The sequence below is a fragment of the Macaca fascicularis genome, chromosome 8 (assembly GCF_037993035.2).
Source record: "Macaca fascicularis isolate 582-1 chromosome 8, T2T-MFA8v1.1".
NCBI lineage: Eukaryota > Metazoa > Chordata > Mammalia > Primates > Cercopithecidae > Macaca > Macaca fascicularis.
In genome coordinates this window covers 13061784-13080582 of record NC_088382.1, presented here as the reverse complement: position 1 = coordinate 13080582, position 18799 = coordinate 13061784, and the positions used below count along the sequence as shown (strand labels likewise).

Here is an 18799-nt window from a genome sequence, read left to right as displayed (position 1 = left end):
CACCTCCCTAAAGCATGCACAGCAGGCCCTCCCTGCTCCAGAGGCTCAACTGTCTGTTTCCCAGGGAGCTCTGATTTCTGTGGCTAGTGGGGAAGGGCCTTTGGAGAGTAGCATCTGGACACTAGGGGTGGTGATTGCTTCTGGATTCTCTCAACCCCGAGAGTGTAAAGTTTGTTTCTAAATTCTAGAATGAGAAATTTCTGAAGGTTCTTTAAGATACCAGTTCCTCAAACCTTAACCATAGCTCAGGCAACACAGTAAAGAAAAAGATAAATTCTGTCATTGTAACCTTTTTCCTCTGGTTGAATAAATGTTATCTTTATTAACATGTATAACCTTGAACTTGTTGCCAAAAATGGAGTTTTGTGAAACTGTCAGTTGGATTACTCTATTACTGTACTAGGGTTATAAAGTATTTTAACAAATACCTCATTTGGTTTTTGTCACATCTCTAGATGAAGTTTAAAATGAAAGATCAATGTTTGGCTAGGTGTGGTGGCTCATGCTTGCAAATCCAAGCACTTTGGGAGACCAAGATGGGAGGATTGCTTGAGGCCAGGAGTTTGAGACCAGTATGGGTAACAGTGAGAACCCATCTGTAAAACTTAAAAATTAGCCCACTGGGCGTGGTAGCTCATGCCTGTAATTTCAACACTTTGAGAGGCCGAGGTGGGGAGATCACCTGAGATTAGGAGTTCAAGACCAGCTTAACCAACATGGTGAAACTCTATCTCTACTAAAAATACAAAAATTAGCCGGGCGTGGTGGCAGACGCCTGCAGTCCCAGCTTCTCAGGAGGCTGAGGCAGGAGAATGGCATGAACCCGGGAGGAGGAGCTGGCAGTGAGCGGAGATTGCACCACCCGCACTCCAGCCTGGGTGACACAGCGAGACACTCTCTCAAAAGAAAAAAAAAAAAAAGGCTGGACATGATACACAAGGTGACCCCAGGAGACTCCTGTGCAGAGTAAAAATGAACCGCAGCACTAAACTCAGTCCCTGAAGTCCCTGCGGGATTCTCCCCACCTCCCACCCCTGGGTCCACCTGCACCCTCCCAGAAAGAACAGTGACATCACCCCACAGCAGGAGATCACCAGCGGTGGCCACCGCACCCCAGGTAGCTGGGCCACCCCCAGGGTTTCACAGGTGGAGAGGGAGCCTGGGAACTTGCATTTCTAGCAATTTCCAGGTGACAGGGCACCACACTTAAAAATACACAATACTAGGTCCTGAAAGGACGTCTATTCACTTGCACATTGGTGGGATGGAGCCCTACATTGCGAAGGGCTTTTCTTCACGTGTCGTCCTTGAGCTCAAGGGGTGGCAGCACTTGGTGGGACCTAGTAGGGCGTCCCTTGCTGACTGCACACCCACAGCCAGAGCCCTCACCGGGATAATTCTCACAGGAAGCCCGCAGAGCTCCTGACACCTCGCTGGAGGGATGAGAAAGCTGAGGCTCTGAGGGGGATAAACTGATTACTGGAAGGTAACGACCTTAGTGAAGTGTTGAAGCTGCAGTGTAAACCCTAGTCTTATTTCATTTTAACTTTCAAGACTTCCTGATTTCCTCTATTACAATGCCTGTGCCTTAGAGTCATCAATGGGAACTTGAAGGAAAATAATGCCTGCTGAGGCCAGATGCTGACTTCATTGCCTGGGGGTGGAGCCTGTGTGGTTCTAAGCCCTCCTTCTGTACTTCTGAATGGTGAGGACGGCAAATCAGCTGCCTCCTGCTGGGCCCTGCAGGGTGAAACCTGAGGAAGCCCCAGGAACATTCAGTGAGGGGTTAGGTTGGAGGAGAACATGGTTGGATGAAAAGTAAGAAGGAAATGCACCAGCATTTACTGGAAGGCTCTTCACCCACAGGACAGGGAGGAAGACATGCACACCTGCAGTACGGGCTTTCAAACGTCACCTGTTTCACCATCTCCTTAGGGCTCTCTAGGGCCCCAGCACACAGCTATTTGGGACAAAGGGCAGTTTCAGTGTCTTTCACTCCACACTCAAGCTACAGATTGTCCTTATATCTCAGGTATCCTGGGGATAATCCATCTCGTTTCGTTTTGGTTTTGGGAGCCCAACCCCAGAACCAAATAACTTTCCTAAGGTTTTCCAGGAGAAAACATCTTCCCACCAAATAACAACCTTACCATTTGGAAAAGCACCTCTTCGTCATTTGCAAAAACCCCAGTTTTCAGGGAAGTGATAATCTTGTCATGAGAACCAAAGATAAAGTTGGAGATAACGAGGGAGTGGTTACATAGGAAATACGTGGTCATTACTCTGACCAATTATTAAATCACTTTCTTCACATGACACACTTTTTAACACCTTCTTACTAAACCACAGTGCGGGTAAGACAGTCACAAGACCGCTTCTTCCTTGAGTCAGAGTCATCCCTGGCCCACACCAGGGCCAGCAAGAATGACTGAGGTTGAAACTAGGCCTCATAAAATTTAGAAACTAGGCCCCATATAGAAAAAATTAACACCAGGTGGCTCTGGATAGGGTCCCACCCTGCCTCGATAGGGTCCCACCCTGATAGGGTCCCACCCTGCCGATTCCGGGAAACAACCTCATGGGGTCCCACCCTGCCAATTCCGGGGGTCCCACCCTGCCTCGAAGTTCCCGGAATCAGCAACTCCAAGAAAAAACCTCATAAGGTCCTGCTCTAACCAATTAGAACAAGACACCTTGCTCAGGCCATAGCTAGACCCAATTACCACGCGCCTAAAGCTTTGTTTGAATTTCGCGACTTAAGCTGTGTTTGAACTTGTGTTTGCCTATATAAACAACCTGTAACAAGCACTCGGGGTCCCAGGGCCAACTTAGAGCTTGGGACCCTAGCGTGCTAGTAATAAATAACTCTCTGCTGTGAATCTCGTGTCGGTGATCCTTCGCAGCGACCCCTGCCCAGGAGGGAATCGACAGTTCGGTTCCAACATTTGGTGCGTTGGCCGGGAAGTGGGGTCGTCCGAGGACCCCCGACCCATCCGGCGGAGACCTATCTGGCCCGGGCCACGGACTGCTGACTGAATGGACCCACCAGGTACTTTCGTTTTGTTCTGTCTGTCTTGCCGGCTAACTCTGAACTCTGGGGAGTACTCCTTCTGAATTAAGTGGGGAAGGGGGACAGACGTGTCCCGCACCTTCCCACTTGCGCCCTGGGGGACGCCCTGGCGGTAGTCTGGGAGAAAGCTGACGACACAGTCAGCCTCTTCAAATCTGTAGGCAGGCCGCCCCTGCCGTCTGAATATTTTGTGATCTTGTGGCGCCACTCTCTGGCCGCGCGGCTTCTCCTTACTTGTCTGGTCTTTGTTTTTGTTTCTTTTGTTTTGTCCTTGTTATACGTGGACGAAATGGGACAGACGTTGACGACTCCTTTGTCTCTAACCCTGACTCACTTCCCTGACGTCCAGGCTCGAGCCCACCACCTCTCTGTAGAAGTCCGTAAGGGATGATGGAAAACATTTTGCTCGTCCGAATGGCCAACCCTCCATGGGGAATGGCCCCGGGACGGAACATTTAACCTCTCAATTATCTTGCAGGTTAAAGCAAAAGTGATGGATCCTGGGCCACTCGGACACCCGGACCAGGTGGCCTACATAATTATTTGGGAGGATCTGGTCCGAAATCCTCCCTCTTGGGTGAAACCCTTCCTCCATCCCCCTTCCCCATCCCAATCTACCCTCCTTGCCTTAGAAGCCCCAAAGAATCGGAATCCAGACCCGCCTAAGCCAGTCCTCCCAGATGAACCCCAGAGGGATCTCCTCCTTCTTGACCCCCTGCCTCCTCCACCTCAGAACCCCCTTCTGGGACCTCCACCTTACGCTTCACCCTTGCCCCCTGTCTTGTCCCCAGCACTTTCCTCTACCGCCTCGGCCCCTACCCTTTCTCCAACTTCTCCCTCGGCCCCTCCCTCCACCCCGTCTCCTTCTCCAACCCCGCCCAAGCTCACCCCTCGGACGCCGCCGCCGACACCTCCTCGTCTCCGCTTGCGGCGGACTGAGGACCCAGAGGGCCCTTCTACTTGGCAATCCTCCCTTTTTCCCCTCCGTACTGTCAATCGCACGGTCCAGTACTGGCCCTTCTCTGCCTCTGACCTCTACAACTGGAAAACCCATAACCCTTCCTTTTCCCAAGACCCCCAGGCCCTAACCTCGTTAATAGAATCCATTCTCCTCACTCACCAGCCCACTTGGGATGATTGCCAGCAACTTTTGCAGGTCCTCCTAACCACTGAAGAAAGGCAGCGAGTCCTCCTGGAGGCCCGGAAAAATGTGCCAGGACCAGGAGGCCTCCCAACCCAACTTCCCAATGAAATAGACGAGGGATTTCCCCTCACCCGCCCAGACTGGGACTATGAAACGGCACCAGGTAGGGAGAGTCTCCGAATCTATCGCCAGGCTCTGTTGGCGGGTCTCAAAGGGGCAGGAAAGCGCCCCACAAATTTGGCCAAGGTAAGGACCATAACTCAGGAAAGGGATGAAAGCCCGGCAGCCTTCATGGAAAGGCTTCTGGAAGGATTCCGAATGTATACCCCATTCGATCCAGAGGCCCTAGAACATAAGGCTACCGTAGCTATGGCATTCATAGACCAAGCTGCATTAGATATAAAAGGAAAACTCCAAAGGCTAGATGGAATCCAAACCTATGGATTACAGGAATTGGTTAGGGAGGCAGAAAAAGTGTATAATAAGAGAGAAACCCCTGAGGAAAGGGAAGCCAGGTTAGCGAAGGAACAGATGGAGCGAGAGGATCGTAGGGACCGAGTGAGGGATAAGCATTTAACAAAAATCCTGGCAGCAGTTGCGAGAGAGAAAGGACCAGGGAGAGAGGGAGAGAAGCGGAGGTGGCCAAAAGTGGAAAAAGACCAGTGTGCCTACTGCAAAGAACGGGGACATTGGATTAAAGATTGCCCCAAGCGTCCTAAAGACCAAAAGAAACCTGCCGCTGTCCTCACCCTAGGTGAAGATAGCGAATAGGGGTGTCAAGGCTCTGGAGCCCCCCCCCCGAGCCCCGGCTAACTCTCTCTGTAGGGGGGCAACCCACCACCTTCTTGGTGGACACAGGCGCCCAACATTCAGTTTTGACAAAGGCAGACGGGCCCCTGTCTTCCCGCACATCCTGGGTCCAGGGGGCAACAGGGGGAAAATTGCACAAGTGGACTAACCACCGGACAGTTAACCTTGGACAAGGAATGGTGACACATTCCTTCTTGGTGGTACCTGAATGCCCCTACCCCCTCCTAGGGCGAGATCTTCTGACCAAGCTCGGAGCCCAAATCCATTTCTCCGAGACAGGGGCCCAGGTATTAAATCGGGACGGTCAGCCCATCCAAATCTTAACTGTGTCTCTGCAAGATGAGCATCGGCTTTTCGACGCTCCGGTTATCACTAGCCTCCCTGATATTTGGTTGCAAGATTTTCCCCAAGCTTGGGCGGAAACGGGAGGACTCGGGCTAGCTAAGTATCAAGCCCCAATCACAATTGATCTAAAGCCCACGGCGGTGCCCGTGTCTATCAAGCAATATCCCATGAGCCGAGAGGCTCATATAGGAATTCGGCAGCACATTAACAAATTTCTAGAACTCGGAGTGTTGCGACCTTGTCGCTCGCCCTGGAACACTCCTCTTCTGCCAGTAAAAAAGCCTGGTACTCAGGATTACAGGCCTGTCCAAGACTTGAGAGAAATCAACAAAAGAACCATGGACATCCATCCCACGGTCCCCAATCCTTACAACTTACTCAGCACCTTAAAACCAGGCTATGACTGGTTTACAGTATTAGATTTAAAAGATGCTTTCTTCTGTTTACCTCTGGCCCCCCAAAGCCAAGAACTCTTTGCCTTTGAGTGGAAGGATCCTGAGAAAGGAATTTCGGGCCAATTGACCTGGACCCGGCTTCCCCAAGGATTCAAGAACTCTCCCACTCTCTTCGATGAGGCTCTTCATCGAGACCTGACCGACTTCCGGACCCAAAATCCAGAAGTAACTCTACTCCAGTATGTGGATGACCTCCTCTTGGCTGCTCCTACAAAGGAAATCTGTATACAAGGTACCAGGCATCTACTCCAGGCACTGGGTGAAAAAGGATACCGGGCATCCGCCAAGAAGGCACAGCTCTGTCAGACCAAGGTAACATATCTGGGATATATCCTGAGTGAAGGGAAAAGGTGGCTCACCCCTGGGCGCATAGAGACAGTGGCTCGCCTTCCACCACCACGAAATCCCAGGGAGGTATGTGAATTCTTGGGAACTGCTGGGTTCTGTCGCTTGTGGATACCCGGTTTTGCTGAACTGGCCGCCCCCCTTTATGCACTCACCAAGGAGAGCACCCCTTTCACCTGGCAGACAGAGCATCAATTGGCTTTTGAGGCACTAAAACAAGCACTCTTGTCTGCCCCGGCCCTTGGGTTACCGGACACCTCAAAGCCCTTTACCCTCTTCCTGGACGAAAGGCAAGGAATTGCCAAAGGGGTCTTGACCCAAAAATTAGGGCCTTGGAAAAGACCGGTAGCATACCTGTCTAAGAAGCTAGACCCTGTGGCGGCCGGCTGGCCCCCGTGTCTCCGTATCATGGCAGCCACCGCTATGCTGGTCAAGGACTCTGCTAAGTTAACCCTTGGGCAGCGACTGACTATTATTACCCCACATGCTCTAGAGGCCATAGTGCGGCAGCCCCCAGACCGGTGGATAACCAACGCACGCCTAACCCACTACCAGGCCCTCCTACTGGACACGGACCCCGTCCAGTTTGGCCCTCCGGTCACCCTAAACCCTGCTACGCTGCTGCCGGTACTGGAAGACCAACCAAGCCCACACGATTGTCGGCAAGTACTGGCTGAGACCCATGGAACACAGGAAGACCTTAAAGACCAAGAACTCCCAGACGCGGATCACACCTGGTACACAGACGGCAGCAGTTACCTTGACTCAGGTACCCGGAGGGCGGGAGCGGCGGTAGTAGATGGCCACAACACCATTTGGGCACAATCACTACCTCCTGGCACGTCTGCACAGAAGGCTGAGTTAATAGCACTAACCAAGGCCCTAGAGCTGTCGAAGGGGAAAAAAGCTAACATTTATACTGATAGCCGGTATGCCTTTGCAACGGCTCATACTCATGGAAGTATCTATGAAAGAAGAGGTCTCCTAACCTCAGAAGGAAAAGAAATCAAGAACAAAGCTGAAATAATTGCCTTATTGAAAGCCCTTTTTCTTCCTCAAGAAGTGGCTATAATTCACTGCCCCGGGCATCAGAAAGGACAGGATCCAGTCGCAGTAGGAAACAGACAGGCTGACCAAGTAGCCAGGCAAGCCGCCATGGCGGAAGTACTGACCCTAGCCACAGAACCTGACGAAACCAGCCACATAACTATTGAACATACTTATACCCCAGAAGACCAGGAAGAAGCAAAGGCCATAGGGGCTATAGAAAACAAAGACACTAAAAACTGGGAAAAAGGAGGAAAAATAGTCCTTCCCCAAAAGGAGGCCCTGGCAATGATCCAGCAGATGCATGCCTGGACACACTTGAGTAATCGAAAGCTAAAATTACTGATTGAAAAAACTGACTTTCTAATCCCAAAGGCAAGTACCCTCGTAGAACAAGTGACATCTGCCTGTAAGGTCTGTCAGCAGGTAAACGCTGGGGCTACCCGAGTGCCAGAAGGGAAACGAACTCGTGGTAACCGCCCAGGAGTCTATTGGGAAATAGACTTCACTGAAGTAAAACCTCACTATGCTGGATATAAGTACTTACTGGTGTTTGTAGATACCTTTTCAGGATGGGTAGAAGCCTACCCCACCCGGCAAGAAACGGCACGCATAGTAGCCAAGAAAATTTTGGAAGAAATCTTTCCTAGATTCGGACTTCCCAAGGTAATTGGGTCAGATAACGGGCCGGCCTTCGTTTCTCAGGTAAGTCAGGGGCTCGCCAGGATATTGGGGATTAATTGGAAATTACATTGTGCCTATAGACCCCAGAGCTCAGGACAGGTAGAAAGAATGAATAGAACAATAAAAGAGACCCTTACTAAATTGACCTTAGAGACTGGTTTAAAAGATTGGAGACGCCTCCTATCCTTAGCTCTGTTAAGGGCCCGGAATACACCTAACCGTTTTGGGCTCACTCCATATGAAATCCTCTACGGAGGACCTCCCCCTTTGTCAACCTTGCTTAATTCCTTCTCCCCCTCCGATCCTAAGACTGACCTACAGGCCCGGCTAAAAGGACTCCAAGCAGTACAGGCCCAAATCTGGGCCCCTTGGCAGAACTGTACCAACCAGGACATCCACAGACCAGTCACCCCTTCCAGGTGGGAGACTCTGTCTACGTTAGACGGCATCGCACTCAAGGACTAGAGCCTCGGTGGAAAGGACCCTACATTGTTCTCCTGACCACACCCACAGCCATAAAGGTTGACGGAATCTCCACTTGGATCCACGCATCCCACGCCAAGGCTGCTCCAGGGACGCCCGGACCAACACCACCTGAGACATGGAGACTCCGACGCTCCGAGGACCCGCTCAAGATAAGACTCTCTCGTATCTAGCCCCTTGCTTGTTACTAGCCCTCCTTCCCTGCGTCGCTGGCAGTAATAACCCCCACCGGCCATATAACCTGACCTGGCAGGTAATTGATTTTAGTACTCATGAGGTCTTAGATAAAACCTCAAAAATTGCTCCTATGGGGACTTGGTTCCCTGACCTCTATTTCAACCTAGACAAAATAGCAAAAATAGATGACATGGAAGGGGGAGAATGGAGAAAACAGGCTAGAAGGGTGTCCGTAAGCCAGAACGGGTTCTATGCCTGTCCCGGATTCAGGACAGGAGAAATGAAAAAAACTTGTGGAGAAATAGATGCCCTGTTTTGCGCTAGTTGGTCCTGTATAACTACCAATGATGGAGAATGGAAATGGGCCACGAAACCCTGGTACATAACCATGTCCTTTGTCCAGCGCTGCACCAGAACCCGATATTCAAAAACTTGCAATCTGGTCCGCATCAAGTTTGAAGATGCAGCAAAATCTGATAACCGTTGGATATCCGGGTTAATATGGGGCCTATATTTATACCAAAAGCCACTGTATGGAATCCCTATCCAAATCAAATTAATAGTCAACCCTATCACAGCCCCTGTCGCAGTAGGACCAAACCAAGTTTTATCAGAAACAAGGAAGCCCCTGGTTCCTGCACCAAGAGAGCCCCAACCAAGAGCTCCTAAAAGCACTTCCCCGCCTCTAATCTCCACCTCCTCTAAATACACACCTTCAGCCCAAAACGTCACCCGCGGGCCCCTTGACCTGGGAATAGGTGACAGGCTCCTAAATCTCATAAAGGGCTCCTACTTCGCTTTAAACCAGACAAAGCCAGAATTTACATCCTCTTGCTGGCTATGTCTGGCAACAGGCCCCCCTTACTATGAAGGCATTGCCTCCACTAATAATTTCACTAACTCCGCCAATCCTACTGGATGCGCATGGGAACAACAAAGAAAACTAACCCTGGCTGAAGTTTCTGGGTCAGGAACCTGCATAGGCCAGGTGCCCCCTAGTCATCAGCATCTTTGTAATGTAACCTTGACAGTACCCAGCTCCAATCACTATTTGGTCCCCTCCGAGACGGACTGGTGGGCTTGCAACACTGGGCTCACCCCCTGTATATCCACAGCCGTTTTTAGCAGTGGCACCCACTATTGCGTGTTAGTACAAGTTGTTCCCCGAGTATACTATCACTCTGGAGACTCCTTTGATCTCCGGTATGAGCAAAAAACTCATACTAGACCAAAGAGAGAACCTATCTCCCTCACCCTCGCCGTAATGTTAGGAATTGGGGTAGCGGCTGGAGTTGGGACCGGGACAGCAGCCCTGGTGCATGGTAACCATCATCTGCAACAACTTAGAGTAGCCATAGATGAAGACCTTAGAGCCATAGAACAATCCATCACAAAACTTGAAGAGTCCTTGACTTCTCTGTCTGAAGTTGTATTACAAAACCGACGAGGACTAGAAATTGTCTTTCTGAAGGAGGGCGGGCTCTGTGCAGCCCTGAAAGAGCAATGTTGTTTTTATGCAGATCATTCAGGAGTAGTTAAAGATTCTATGGCAAAACTGAGAGAAAGATTAGACAAAAGAAAAAGAGAGAGAATCTCAGCAAAATTGGTTTGAAAATTGGTACAACCAATCCCCTTGGCTTAGCACCCTAATCTCCACCATCTTAGGACCCCTCATCCTGCTCACGCTCATCCTGACTTTCGGGCCATGCATACTCAACCGCTTACTCACCCTTATTAAAAATAGATTAAACATAGTACATGCTATGGTTCTGACCCAACAATACCAGACCCTCAGGACTGAAGAAGAGGCTCAAGATTGAGCCTCTGACACAAAAAGAGGAGGGAATGAAACTAGGCCTCATAAAATTTAGAAACTAGGCCCCATATAGAAAAAATTAACACCAGGTGGCTCTGGATAGGGTCCCACCCTGCCTCGATAGGGTCCCACCCTGATAGGGTCCCACCCTGCCGATTCCGGGAAACAACCTCATGGGGTCCCACCCTGCCAATTCCGGGGGTCCCACCCGCCTCGAAGTTCCCGGAATCAGCAACTCCAAGAAAAAACCTCATAAGGTCCTGCTCTAACCAATTAGAACAAGACACCTTGCTCAGGCCATAGCTAGACCCAATTACCACGCGCCTAAAGCTTTGTTTGAATTTCGCGCCTTAAGCTGTGTTTGAACTTGTGTTTGCCTATATAAACAACCTGTAACAAGCACTCGGGGTCCCAGGGCCAACTTAGAGCTTGGGACCCTAGCGCGCTAGTAATAAATAACTCTCTGCTGTGAATCTCGTGTCGGTGATCCTTCGCGGCGACCCCTGCCCAGGAGGGAATCGACAGTTCGGTTCCAACAAGGTCACCCTTATTTCCTGGCTACTTGGAGGAGCTGGATTTCCCAGTTTAAAAATCTCAGTTTCCTGGGATTCTGCTCTGATAAAATCCAAACTGTACTTAAAAAAAAAAAAAAAAAAAAAGGAAGGAATAGGCTGGCCGCGATGGCTCATGCCTGTAATCCCAGGGCTTTGGGAGGCCAAGGCAGGAAGATCACGAGGTCAGGAGATTGAGACCATCCTGGCTAACAGGGTGAAATTCTTCTCTACTAAAAATACAAAGAAAACTGAGCCGGGCGTGGTGGCATGCGCCTGTAGTCCCAGCTACTTGGGAGGCTTAGGCAAGAGAATCGCTTGAACCCGGGAGGCGGAGGTTACAGTGAGCCGAGATTCCGCCACTGCACTCCAGCCTGGGTAACAGAGCGAGATTCCGTCTCAAAAAAAAAAAAAAAAAAAAAAAAAGTAAGAATAGATGAAATCTAATGAAATAATCTAGTTCTATCCTTTTACCTCCTCCGTTGTCTGGAGTACTAAAGCTCCCTACCTCGCCCTCTCTCACAGCACTGAACTGCTTTTCCTGAATTTTCCCACACTGCTGATCACTCACTTGTTAATTTCGATGCAAACATTCTTTTTGAGAAATAAAGTCAGTTTGCCGACTGCTGCCACTGGTTTGTCAGAAAATGAACTTGCACTGCGCTGATCTCACTCCTGCTGCCAAAGCTCTTTCTAGGGGTCTCTCCTTTGACAATGTAGGGATTATGTAGGCATGGGGAGGTGGGATACCAAGGGGCGATTCTGTCAACGTGCTGTTCCCCCATCCCCACCCCCGCCGGGTCAAAGTCATCGAGCCGGGGGCCTCTCTGACTATCTGGACTGTGCAGACCACCGTGTCTTCCGGTAGGGTCAGGGGAGGGCTTGAGATAAATCTGTAGTGCCCTTCACTCAACCACCGGCTCACTGTCCACCTCAAGTGCCCCAAGCGCCATCGCTGCCAGGCGCTATGTGGATGTGCCGGTGAGAAAATAGAAAATCTCTGGTCCCGGCGGAGCTTCTTCCGATCAGGAGAGACCCGAAAGCAAGAAACACAGTGAACAAATGCATGATGCCCAGGGGTGGATGGCCATAAGCACTACGGAGAAAAATAACAAGTGGGGTGGGGGTGTTAAGAGGGTGGGGAGGAGGAAGGGCTGCCATTGACAATCGGAGAGCCTGCAGACTTGCCTGAGAGTGACGTTTGGGGAAAGAAGGAAAGGGAAGAAGGGAAGGGAGGTTAGCTAAGTGGACATCTGGGAAAGAGCTCAGGCAGCAGAGGGGCTGGGGCGGGGGGGCACTGGCAGCGTGCTGCATTCCAGGGTCCTCTGCGTGGCAGGGTGTCAGCCCTCCCCTGCACATCCCTCAGGGCCTTCGCAGAAACACCCACACGGGGACCTTCTACATACAGGCAGGACACGCCACCCATCGCCGTGACCACACTGTCCCTCAGAGGAGTCGCTGGCCACGTGCACCCCGTCCACATGGAGATGAACTTTAAGATTCTTTACACAATGGATTTCAAAGACTTAGTACGGAAAACGGTGTAAAATATTAATCAACACAATAACTGATTGTTATCAAAATAGTGGGCTGAATGCTGAATATAAAACAGGTTTTTTTTTTGCTTTTTTTTTTTTTTTTTTTTTTTTTTACTTTTTTTTCTTTAGATAGGGTCTCACTCTGTTGCCCAGGCTGGAGTGAAGCTGTGCAGTCACAGCTCACTGCAGCCTCCAACTCCTGGGCTCAGGCAATCCTCCCACCTCCATCTCCCACGGGGCTGGGACTGTAGGTGTGCACCGCCACATCCGACTCATTGTTTTGTATTTTTGGTAGCGACTGAGTCTCTCCATGCTCTCCAGGCTGGCCTCAAACTCCTGGGCTCAAGTGATCCACCTGCCTTGGGCTCCCAAAGTGCTGGGATTACAGGCGTGAGTCATGGCACCCAGTGTCCCCCTGTCCCGGCCCGCCTTTCTTTAATGTGGCAACTAGATCATTTAAAATTGCATAAATAACACAAGCCACCCACGCAGGCCCCAATCCTGGGAGATGCTCCCGTTGGAGAAACATCCAAGAAGCAGATCTGCTTGGATTTGCAAACGGCCCCTCTGGCCCCAGGGGGATCTGCTGTGCAGAGCTGCTCTGGAATCGGCTCTTCAATACCGCCCTTGAGTGTACTGTGCACCTCCTGACTTTCGACCAGCACAAAGCTCCTTATTAAACGCTGACAAAAATTCCTTCCATTCCAGGTGCCATAATGGATTCATTAATCTCCTATTGATAGTTTTTTGCTGGTTTTCCCAGTTCCTGCTATTCTAAGCACTGCTGTGAAGACTCTCCTTTTACCCCACCTGCCCGTGTCTGCCGCAGCTCACACGCTCTGCCTTCCAGCGGTAATAGCTGAGTGCCCATTTACCCGCCGCCCCAACACACTCAAGTCCCTGGGTCTCCTCGGCAGGGTGTGTCTCTGGGCATAGGGCTGCCCTGCCACATGCCCCACCCCATAAGCTTCCATCTGTGGCCGCTTCTTGTGAGACCCTAAACTCATGACCTCCCGTCCTGTCCTCTCCTCTCCACAGAGCCACCCTTATCGAAGACAGTCAGTCTGCTTCCCAGTCAGTTGGCTTCCCTCCACCTGCTTCCCAGTTCCCCTAAGGCAAATCCAAGGTCCTCCTCTGGGCCACCCTCCTCTACCGACCCCTCCCTCACCGTGGGGTCAGGTCAAATTGCCCCAACTAGAGACTCCCCTGGGCCCTTTCATAAGACAGGAACTTTTCTTCTCAGGTCCAGCTACAGGCACATTGTACCCGCGTCTCACCGCAGGAGTGAGAGCTCCAGGGGCATAAAGGGCTTGGTTCCTTTGCCTAAAGCCTGCCCTGACTCACCGAAGGTGGTCCATTAATGTGTGAAATGATTACAGAAACACTGAAATAAGGCTAGGTGTGGTGCCTCAAGCCTGTAATCCCAGCATTTTGGGAGGCCAAGGTGGGTGGATCACTTGAGGTCAGGAGTTCGAGATCAGCCTGACCAACACGGTGAAACCCCATCTCTACTAAAGATACACACACACACACACACACACACACACACACAACCCAGGTGGGCGTGGTGGTGAAAGTCTGTAATCCCAACTACTTGGGAGGCTGGGACAGAAAAACCGCTTGAACCCAGGAGGCAGAGGTTGCAGTGAGCCCAGATCAAGCCACTGCACTCCAGGCTGGGCAACAGAGGGAGACTCCATCTCAAAAAAACCCCACACACACAGAAACAAAATCTTAATTGTGGTAAGACACAGCTGAAAAGATATGAAGGAATGACTCCCCAAGTCTACTGCATGCCAACCTTTCAATCATTTTCCATTCAGAAAACTTCAGATCAGATCATTTACATATGTACGTTAAGACAAGGGGTCCTATATTAATGAATCTTCTCTGCCAAAATCCTGGTCAAAGTCAGAAAACAATCCCAAAGGACTCCTGGGAGCATCTGACGTTGGAGAAACCTGGAGAAGTGGAGAAGCTGATCTGCACGATTTGCAAACCGCCACACTGGCCCCAGGGGGACCCACAGCACCGGCGCCCTCCCACTACCGGTGAGAGTCGGAGCCTCACTCAGACCCACACAGTCAGGATCTGCACCTCCGAAGGCTCCCCCAGGCGACTCTGGGCACATGGAAGCTGGGAAGACAGCAAATGGGCCCTGGGGTCGGAGGGGGGCCCAGCACAGTCCAGCCTTTTCTCTTTTGGCTCCTCAAGACTTTCACTGTGGATGTGTGTTAGGGAAGAGGGGAGTGAAGAAAGAGACAGGGAGAGAAGACAGAGACCGAGTGATGCCTCCATTCTGCAGAGGAAAACACTGAGACCCTAATCAGCACTCCAGACTGCAGGGCCAGGGCGGGACTTATGAGTAAGTCTCTGCCTCTCAGTGCTCTGGTCTGCCATGTGTCTGGCTGCCTCTTCCATCCTGACAAGCACAATGACTGCAATTCCAAACAAAGGACTGGGAGTTGGGGGTGAAGATGGAGAGAACCCAGGAGTGGGGAGGGAAACGACAGCCTCTGGGCAGCTACTCTCTAATATACACAAACACACCAGAAAGGGCTTGTAGAAAAGAAACACAAAACACAACCCAACTACTGACACATGGCCCTCTTTTCCATATTCACCCGCACGTTCTTAGCAGAAAGGCAACTGTGAACGTGCAATCTGGTATCCTGACGTTTGCCCTGACCACGTTGTTACCGTATCTTCATCTTTCTAATTTTAATTGTTTCTGACGGCCCATCCGATTGGTAGAGCTTATTTAAAGAGTCCTGATTCTCCCTGATAAAAAGTTGGAGTCCTGTATCAAAAGCTTTTAGTTTTCTGTAACCAAGAAGGAAAACATGCTTCTTTTGAAAGATGAGAAACTGTCTAGCTTCGAAGGGTCTTCCGAGTATGGCACACAAAGCGGTCTGCATTCATAGAAAATGATGCCATCACACAAATCTCCCACTGTGCCACGGGGTGACACTATCACTCATCATCTGCCTCCCAGACCCAGTAATTTCCGCAAAATCAATTACTGCACTTTACACTGAAAAGATCCCATCGAAGAATGTGTGTGCACAGGATGGTGAGGGGCGCCGGAGCTGTGTGAGGCGAAATGGCACTGTTCTCAGTTTCCCCTTCCATCCTACTGGGCTCCGAAGCATTGCTTCAGAGATTTTCCATTTTATCTTATAATTAAATAATATGAACTTTACCGGGGGAAGAAAAGCAGCCCATCACATTAATACTAAGCCTTAATATCATTTTTGCCATCTTGACTCCTATCGCTATAAAAAGTCATTTTCCTTTGCCCTCACAAAACCACCCAAGGAATATTGCTTCAGACACCAAAGGTGCCCATGTGGGGCTCAAGCCTGGTGTCCAATAAATATGTGTGTCATTGACCTAATGCATGTTCAGTCAATTGAAACTTCACACTTCTGACTTCGGTTTTAAGGTGCTAATCTTGAAGTCTTAACAGTTTATACATATAGACCTGAGGATGTTGGGTACTTTTGATTAGAGAGGGTTGAATTCCTGTAAAGGACTTCATAAACGAAGAAGACAGCTAGAACCCCTGGTTTCCTGCTCCTCAGTGGAGATTCCAAGCTGGAGGCAGGCAGCAAACACTTGCGTTCCTGTCAAGTGCCAGGCGTGGTACTGGGCGAGGGAAGGTCACCAGCGAAGACACAGCTACACGAAGCCCTGAACATCCCTAGTGCAGCCACAGGGCCCGGCCACACCACGGAGCTCTGTGAACTCAGGGAAGCTGGAACACCTCGGGCATCCCTTGCTCATGTGTAAAGTGGGGATAAGTCAGTGACCAGCATCACTGAGGGCCTGCCACATAACAGAGTCACTAAACGCTAGCTATTCTCACTAGGATTGGAAAGGTTGATACTTACTCCATTTACATGAACTTTCTATAAATACTGTATTGATGTTCATGTCACCACAGGCAAAAAGGACGCCGCTTTCGCATCCAGCCCACCCTAAGGATGCACCTGGACTTCCCACTACATTCAGCTCCATCAGGCATCAGGCCCTGCAGAAGCCACAACCTGTGACGAAGACAATGAGTCACTCTTGGTGTGTGGCACAGCGTGACGTGGCGGTGGGCACTTAGTCATGGTCAGTCCGTGATCCAGAGCTGCGGAGCTTATTTTAGGGTGAGCGAAAATCAATTTAAGTTTCCAGACATGTCTTGGGACAACAGAAGATACCCAAAGAAGTAGGAAAAAAAAATAAAAATAAAAAACTGGCCTGAGAAATACTTTCTTCATTCAAGGCCTGGGTAGTCAGGAATATGGGAAAGTCATTTTCAATTTTATCTTATAATTAAATAATACGAACTTTACTGGGGGAAGAAAAGCAGCCCATGGCGTTGGTATTAAGCCTTAATATGACTTTTGCCACCTTGACTCCTATCGCTATAAAAAGTTACTTTCCGTTCCCCTCACAAAACCACCCAAAGAATATCTGTGTAATTTTGAGCTAGTTGGTTTTGCTCACTTTTGAGCATTAACTAGATTAAGGAGCTTCACCAAGAAACACCCCTGAAGAGCATGGTGGAGGCATGACAGGATGGCTCATGTCTGTAATCCCAGCTCTTTGGGAGGCCAAAGCAGGAGGCTCACTAGAGGAGGCCAGGAGTTCAAGGCCAGTCTCAGCAGCATAGTGAGATCCTGTCTCTACAGAAATAATAATAATAATATTAATAATAACAATTAGCTGGTCATGATGGTGCATTCCTGTCTTCCCTGCTACTCAGAAGGCTGAGGCAGGAGGATCACTTGAGCCCAGGAGTTTAAGGCTGCAGTGAGCTATGATGGCACCACTACACTCCAGCCTGAGCGACAGAGCCAGACATAAGTACTCTTGGTGGTCTAAGGGACAGTACAATATTTGGAATTAGGATCTGTTTTGCTCCTACCACAATCATGTACGCACCTCATGCCCTTACCTAAGTTATTTTTCTTTGTGAGTCTTTCTCCCCACTTCCAAAATGAGGGCATGCCTCTCTTGGGATCATGTATCTAGGCTTGGAGATAAGAATTGTAAAGCTCCTAGTATACAAAATATTTTCAACAAATGGTAGCTATGGTCATTTTAATATATGGAATTTTACCATAATTTTACATCTGATAGATAATTCCCCTGAAGTTAATACTTGAATGGGAATGTGTGCTCTGATCTCTAGCTACAGGCAATAGTCTTCTACGTCAGGGAAAATCAAGTACTAATATAGAATCAGAATAAAATGGCAAAAAGAATGGGGGCACAACAGAGAAATTCTCGAGGAATAACCTACTTACTGTAAGAATTTGTAAATCTGTGGCAGCTAAGACCAGGCCCTCTGAGCACATCTGGAGGTGAACTTCCTTAAAAGAAATGCGTCCAAATGCTCCAACAGGTTCAAGATCACATCTCGGAAGGGTAAAGCTCTTTACAGAGTCTACAAAAAAATTGTGACTTCAGCTCTGCCAGGGAAAGAATGCCCAGGCGACCCGCTGTGGCGGGCTTCCCCAGGGACAGCCCAGGTGTGACCCATGTGGGCTCGAGGCCACCGTATTTGAGGCCACCTGCAGGGCTGAGGGCAGCTGTCTCCTGTTAAGCCGAGGCTGTACCAACCAAGCCACGTTCCCACATAATATTGGTTTCCAAAGTACCTTTTTCCCCAGAAGAGAAGAGACGTGGACTTACTAACCTTCAATATGTGTAACTCCTCCCAGGTGGCAAAACCAGGGTAACAGAGAACACCGCGATTCTGCCACTGTATCCTAATCTCACGTGCCTGTACACAAACTCCCAAGCATTTTAGCAAGCTTCTGGACATGGAGCTCAAAAGAATGACCTATAAATATTTTCCAATACATACAGCATCTTAATGTGTTTTTCTTTCTTTTTTTATGTTTTGTAGACACAGAGTCTCACTATGTTGTCCAGGCTGCTCTGGAACTCCTGGGCTCAAGCGATCCTCCTGCCTCGGCCTCCAAATGCACTGGAATGACAAGCATGAGCCACCGTGCAGGAAGCACAGCACCTAAATTCCAAAATAACCTTGAACCCCTGACCTTCCACCCGCCCTGGTGACTTCCAGAGATCGGTTCTTCTTCCCTTGCCAAAGGTTTCTTGTCTTTCGCGGCCCTTGCCACATCCACTTCGCCCTGTTCTCCCCTTCTCCGTCCGTCCCCCCCTCGCCGCCGGTAGGGGCGCGCGCACCTTGAACATCCCCGCCGCTGGTCAGCATGCCGATGGCCTTGCGGGCCCCGGAGAGGTGCTCCAGAAACTTCCGCAAGGAGCCCTTGGGGGCCCGGGAGTCGTCCGCGTCCATGGCGAGAAGGCC

At 50.0% G+C, this 18799-nt stretch overlaps 1 long non-coding RNA gene across 1 annotated transcript in view; it reads right to left on the bottom strand.

The window, feature by feature from the left end:
• Nucleotides 1–18799, bottom strand: part of LOC135964627 (uncharacterized) — a 24130-nt gene extending 5331 nt beyond the window's left edge. Inside the window, exon 1 of the long non-coding RNA XR_010577131.2 lies at nucleotides 18676–18799. This is a non-coding gene — a long non-coding RNA (uncharacterized lncRNA). The remainder of the gene's footprint in view (nucleotides 1–18675) is intronic.